General features: G+C 32.5%; 1 long non-coding RNA gene across 3 annotated transcripts; it reads right to left on the reverse strand.

The window, feature by feature from the left end:
• On the reverse strand, window positions 3,615-7,410 carry LOC105161329. Of its 3 annotated transcripts, none has more exons than XR_002286969.1 (3): window positions 7,286-7,410; window positions 6,189-7,153; window positions 3,615-3,948 (listed from the first exon to the last, which is right to left on the reverse strand). It is a non-coding gene; the product is annotated as an uncharacterized LOC105161329 (long non-coding RNA). The 3 variants fall into 3 exon arrangements; XR_002286968.1 differs by having other exon boundaries at window positions 6,184-7,153; XR_002286967.1 differs by lacking the exon at window positions 3,615-3,948 and having other exon boundaries at window positions 5,442-7,153; window positions 7,286-7,409.

The raw sequence follows: 7,436 nt of genomic DNA on the forward strand, positions 1-7,436 counted from the left end.
GAAGAAAAACAAGAAATACTCAATGTTATATTTTCCGAAAAAGAAGAATCCCCTGAATCAGAAGAATCGGAAGAACAAAGTGAACTTAAAAATATTGAAGAAAATTTTGAATATTCATCAACCACTTCTGAATCTGAAGAAGAAGAGCCATCTTGCTCATGTAGGCAGGAAGATAATTCACATCAAGAATTTTATGAATTAATGGCAAAATTTAAAGAAATGGGAAAAATAAATGTTCTCACAGATAATCATATTATTGAATTACTTAGGGAAATAAAGGATCCTGAAGTTAGGGACATTATCCTAAGCAAGATTGATAGTAATAATGCCTCCACATCTGAGCCTATCCCATTTCATGATAGGACCATTAATAAACCCTTTGAACCATATACAATAGCTGAGGTCAAGAAATTACTTAATGAAAAACATTCCATTAGAGATAACCCCTCTACTATAGAGGATCTCAAAATTGAAGTCGAAAAGTTAAAAGAAGAGATAAAGAATATTAAAAAATACAACCAGTCTCTTACAAACAGACTTGAAAGGATTGAAATTAGTAAGAATAAAGAAATAGAAGAAGAAAAATACGAGGAAGAATTTTTATCCACTTTAGAAATTGTCACCAGTCAAAAATGGAATGTCAAAATTGATCTCTTAATAAATAACAATTTTAGAAAAATATTTACGGCTCTTGTTGACAGTGGAGCAGATATTAACTGTATTAAAGAAGGCCTTATACCTACTAGGTATTTTGAAAAAACGACCCACTCTTTATCATCTGCCAATGACCAAAAACTAAATATAAGCTTTAAAATTCCAAAAGCTTACATATGTAATAATAAAAAATGTATTCCAACAAGCTTCTTGCTAATAAAAGATTTAACTAATGAAATTATCCTTGGAACACCTTTCCTTAAAAAGATTTTTTCAATAAAAAATATTAATGAAAAGGGTATAATAGGAACCTATGATAATGAAATAATAAAATTTGAATTCATCACCCAACCAATAGACAGGGTTATAAATGAAATAAAAGATTTAATAATATCTAAAACTAACCAAATATGCTTTATTAAGGAAGAAATAAATTCAATACAGATAAATGTAGGTGTCATAAGGACGGACAATGGTTTTGAATTCCTCAACAACGACTGCCACACTCTTTGTCAAGATCTAGGTGTCATCCATCAAACTTCTTGCACATATACACCTCAGCAAAATGGGAGAATTGAACGCAAACATAAATAACTTCTAAATATTACTAGAGCCTTGCTATACCAACCCTCCTACAGTTCCGGGGTAATTCCATTCTCACAGCAACCTACTTAATCAATAGAACACCTTCACTAGTGTCAGACAGAGTAATAGCAAAGGTGAGGAGTCGTAAATACAATCAAAAGACCAAATGACACATCCAAGTTAGACTAAAATCTATTAGGCATTAGTGTCAGACAGAGTAATAGGCATTGACTTTGTGGGAACAAAGGACAATGTGGCTGATCCTTTGATGAAAGGATTGAATCTGTCGCAAGTTCATAAGTCCAGATTGGAGATGAGACTGAAAACCTATGAGTGATATATCTACGACGGCAACCCAACCTTTTGAGTGGAGATCCCATAAAAAAAGTTCAATGTGGTATCAACAAGTCGTAAGGGTATGTTAGAGCACCAAATAGACTGATACTTTGTATCTGGAGTCTATCCCCTGAAATTCTAGAAGGTGCTGCTACTGCAAGTATAGTAAGAGTTCATCTCTGAATGGGGTCAAGTCTTACAAGACGAGATGCTAGCAGTGCATCCCTGGAGACGCCCAACTAAGTGAATGTCGTTTGGCCGTAACTAAGGAATTGGGTTTTTCCTGAAAGCATTCATGAACAGGATCAAGACACATACATGGCCTAAGTGTCAACCCTAAAGATCAACACAAAGCTGGTTGCTAGTTGTTACTGACAAACGTTGTCACACTCACAGGCTTAAATTCAAGGCTTAGTTTCATTTAACCTGGTGACAACTGACGTTAGATAACTTAGACAGTGGTTCAAACCGAAAGGTACCTTTGTTGAAAGCAAGTCATGGAAACTTGAGTTCAAATCTATGAGTTTGTGGGGGATTGTTGAATTTGAATTTTCAAAAGCAGAAACCCACAGATTTGTAACAGCAGCAGCAATTGAATTCACCTTCAATTTTCTTCATTTCATTTGCTATTGAATGTCCTTGATTGAGGATCAAAAACCGCAAAACCCATTTTCAATTGTTGTTTTCAATTTACAATTTGAAAAAGAAATTGAAGCTTTCAATTTGCAATTGAATATGAGTGTAACAACAATTTCTTTCTTCATTGTTGATTCATTTCGCACGGTTTCTTGTGGGGGGAGATTAATTGCCATTATATTTTCTTTTATGGCTGTACTTTGGGCATGCCTATATAAAGGCATGCCACTTCTCATTTGTAAAAACACAACGACAATCACAATCTCTCTTCCTTTGCGAACTCTCTCCCTTTCTTTCTCGATTTCTATCATTCTTTAAAGATTTGAGCGATCAAGTTTTGATTACGAACTTTTGAGTGTTTGGTCGAATTGTTCTTCGGTATAGTGCTAAAAACCAAAAGAACTGTAACCGTCTTATCCTGAGAGAAATTACGTTGCACCCGGTGCACTGCTGATACGAGGCGTATATTTTCTTCAAGGCAAGCAGTAATTCTGCGATTCGGTTAAAATTAACGATTTCAAAGTGGACTGAAAATTGTTACGATACGATTCTCGTTGTAAGTTTTCAATTTAAATTTCTTGTCAGAAATAGCATTTCTAATTGCTTTTTGTTATTTGTTCCAACGTGGCTTTATTTGCTTTAGATTTCTTAAATCCGATTGTAATATTTCAAAACATCGTTTCGATTGCTTGAAACCAAATATTTTTTCAACATAACCCTTCTCCTTATTTTGTATTAGTAAATAAATAAATTAATATTATAGTTTACTATATAAAAAATTTTAAAACCTTATTAAAAAATATCTTATCAAACAAGAATAAGAAATTTTCTTGGTAATAAAAATATTCATTAAAATGAGTATTGCTCATTTATTTTAAATCGTTTATTTTAAATAAAATTCCTAGCAAATTAACAACGTTGAAATGTTATTTGCCTATTTATTTTTAAGAATATAGTGTTCATTCTTTAATTAGTTTAGAGAAATTAGGAATTAATGGCAAATAATTTTCTTCTTTGACAGAGTTTTGCTCTTATGTCTTTATACAATAGGACTGAAACACTTAGACTATATTTGAATTGATGGAGATGAAGTTTAGATTAGTGTTTATATATTATTCACATTTTATTTATTTTACATTTTACTATGCCAAGTAAAGTATAATAAAAATATCTTCTATCAAATTAATCGTGTTAAAACATTATTTTGTATTTAATCTTTTTATTGGATATATAATCTGTTTCCTACTTGGTCGTTTACTTGATTCATCCTGCTGTCCCCTTGGACTTGATGTTGTCATGTGTGGCGAGTTAGCCAGATAATTCGAGTGAAGTTTGTTCCTCTCAAAATAAAAAATAAAAAAAAAACAGAAAAAGATAGAGAAGGTATAATAGTGCACATGAGAAAGGAAAAAGAAAAATTGCTTGCTTGCTCAAAACATGGTACCACATCAAATATTTACTAACAAGATAGTAGGAAACAACTACATAGGATCTCTAGGGATCACTTTTAGGCATGAACCAGACATACTTTCCCTGTTTCTGGTTTCCTTAATACATGATTATGATCTAAGTATTACAAACATGCTTGGTTCTATTTACAGTAGGCAAGATTTACTTCCACGGCGAACCCATGAGGCTCATACTTAGAATTACTTGAACGCCACAACTGATATCGACAAATCTATGAACGTTGTTAAGCAGACTCTTTCATTCAGATCATCTTCACTACTAACTTAACTGCAAAAACAAAGAAGAAAACTTGAGCAAAATCAACCATATAAGAAAAGTATGCAACACATAAATCAACCATATAAGAAAAGTATGCAACACATAATGGCATGTAAACTATAGGACAACCTATATCCTTCTCCGCCATTTCTACCCAAAAAGCAACCTTTGTCCCCATCCATTTCACCTCTAATGATTTTTCCCCATATTTAAAAATCAAGAAATATTGAGACCATTTTATTATCCTTTGCATAATTCAAACCCAAAATTCGGACTGATTTCTATTATGCCTTCACGTTCTCAACATTCTAATGGGGAAAGCAATAGGATTATGAATTCCAAGGCCACTTTAAACATGACGGACGCAAGGCAGTTCGGAGTTGAGGCCTACAAGAGAGATAATACTCCAATGTTTTTGTAGATTTATTCTTGGTCTGTTCATTATGTTGGCTTTTGGCCTCATGTTGCTTTCTTAGAAATTTTTGTTTGTCATACATTTGCATTTTTGTACAAATTTTACAAAAACTCCATATATGTCCATATCATTGACATCTAACATTTGAAGGTGTATCACAAAAAAATTTGTTGAAAAATCATTATTACACAATCACACGAAATTCAGAAATCAAATACTCCATACTAAATTGCAAAACAGTCGAGATGCCAATCTCATTATTTGTGTTAAAATCACTTGTATATATATCTTAAAAGACTTTTATCATTTGTCAAAATAAAAGATAGTGATGGATGCAATTTGCTAAAAAATAGTGTACTTTTTTGGAAGTCTAAACAAAGATGGTGATGAATGCAATTTGCTAAAAAACAGAAAACTTAATGCAGCTTAAAATGTTCCAAAGATCTGCAAAAACTGTTTTGAATCCAATTCTTTTTTATGGAAATAAAAATCAATAACAGATTTCCTTGAAAATCCAAAAACGTGACTTATTCATGCATTTATCAAAAATAATTAAATGAATATATGCCCATGAATAATCAAATACAAAAAATATTCTAAACGCTGTAAATTTATTTTAAATAATTTGAAAGAAATTACTGCAATTCAAGCTGATTTTGAGAATTAAAGAAAACCACAGCTGATTTTGAGAATTAAAGAAGACCACCCACAAGAAAAACAAATCTTTGAGTCAAAGAGAAAAATTTATTTTAAGAACTTTACGTGAAAACAAAAGAACACTTGACAAGGAAAACAAATCTTTTGGGCAAAAGAGAGAAACAATTTTCTAGTAATACATTTCAACTTATCAAAACTTTGTGTTCCTTAAAAATCATTGATGAACTCTTGAACGTACATAATAATACTCACAAAAGTTTTACCAGGTAATCTTGAAAAATATACAACGTTGAAATGTTATTTGCCTATTTATTTTTAAGAATATAGTGTTCATTCGTATAATATAGATGTTCCAACATACTATTCTGTAATACACCTTCAAAAATAAGATGTTAATAACAAGAACTAACATGGTTTTTGTAAATCATACACAAATGTCAAACGTATTAACAACAAAAAGTTTTAAGGCAGCTCATGAAAAAAACCCAACATAATAAACGAACCAAAAATAAATTTACAAAAAGATGAGGTATTTGTTCTCTCATTAAGGTCTCAACTCTATACTTGCATCATTCACATTTTTGAGCAGCCTAAAAAATCCCTAATCCCATACTTTCCAAACCAGAATGGAGAAAGCACGGCTTTCCAAAGAAATCAGAGCAGCAAATTTTAGGTTTGAATTATACAAAGTATAAAATCAATGGTCTCAACCATTCTTGATTCCAAAATATAGGAGAAAAATCAGCAAAGAAGAATTGATAGGGGCCGTTGGTTGCTTTTCAGTTAGAAACTTGAAGAGAAGACTATGAAGATACGTAAGGCTACCATTAGGTTCTAAAATGTCAACAAATTCCCACACAATTCTTATCGATATGAGGTTATCTAGTTTGCACCTAATTGGCAAACCCAATTCAAACTCTAGCCTTCAATCTTTTAATAAACAAGTATGAAAAAACTATACTAACTTATATGCTTCACTTTAATGCATGTGGAGAATGATGTATCAGGTAGGGTGATGCCCTTTGCTAATTGAACGCTATATGTGTTAGGGCTAAAGAAAACCAGATATCACCTCCAACATTAGTTCAATATGGTCCAATTTTTATTTGAAAATCTCTTAAAATTTCACTTTATATGTACGGATAGAAATTCACCAATAAATAAATACTCACCTTACCTAGTCAATGGGTTGTGGGACCCAAAACCTATCGAACAATTTCACAATTTTAATGCAATTAGAAACAAACTTGCAAATAAATATGGGTTTCAGCGAGACTTCAGTGACGGCATTGCCTGCATCAAATTTAGAGTATAGTGCTTTTTTCAACAAATAAAACTTGCAAATAAAAGAATTGATAACAGCAATTCCGTGTGACTCTATTGAATCTCTGTACTTTGTATCAAGACAGAATTACGAACAGACATGGAAGAAAACAACATAGATACAACATTGTAGCACCTCTCCAATTAAAAGGCATAAGAACAAATACCGCACTTGATGCACTTGAGAAAAGATATTTTGCTGGCCCATCAATTGAGCAAGTATCAATTGGTTTACGAAGTTCCAATACAGTCCAAAGAGGAAATTGAGATATTTAAAGTCAAGCTCATATTCAGCGAATCACATATATGCATTAAGAAAGAAGATAAGTGAACTTGATCGGCAACAAAGATAATAGCAGGAAAAACAAAGTGTTACTTACTGTTCCTAAAGTAGGTTCATAGTTGCTGATCTAAGTGAAGATACATGTGGGGTCCCATTAGTTTCAAGCAACTGTCTTATGCTAGATTGTGTAAGATAATCGACATGGTGTGACTAACAAAAATCATCATATTTCTAGTATATCCTAGCCCCATATATTAACAACTGCAGCCAAACATTTTCAGAAACAAAGTCCCACGTAAACCAAGGATCATTGGCAGCAATTTATACGGATGGAAAATGAAAATCATGGCCAATACATTCACACAAGCAAAATATATTAACAACTGCAACCAAATATATTAGTAAATAACTTTTCTGAAACACAACATTCACGCAAGTTATAACATTGCTAGACTCACATTCTTTCCCAACCTAATGGTAGGGAAGATCAGCCAGCGGACAAAGATGACAATCCAATCCAAAGCCTGCAGGTTCTCCTGGCAGATTTGGAAAAACAAAGGTTTTGCCCTAGGAGTTACTATATCATTAACACTCGTGAAAACTTGATGCGAAACAATGATTAACGCATGCATTATTAACAAAGAACATGTAAAAGACCAAAAGATTACCAATTCAATGCCAGTAGTCTCGTCAATTCGAGTCCCTAAACCCAACAAAAGTTTCGTTCCCACTCCATCTCTATAGGAATCCCCTGTGAAAGCATTTGGATGCAATTAAATAACATTATAAGATGGGAAAAGACCAATGAAATCAGAGCCA

Source organism: Sesamum indicum, linkage group LG4, assembly GCF_000512975.1.
Source record: "Sesamum indicum cultivar Zhongzhi No. 13 linkage group LG4, S_indicum_v1.0, whole genome shotgun sequence".
In the NCBI taxonomy this organism is placed as follows: Eukaryota; Viridiplantae; Streptophyta; class Magnoliopsida; order Lamiales; family Pedaliaceae; genus Sesamum; species Sesamum indicum.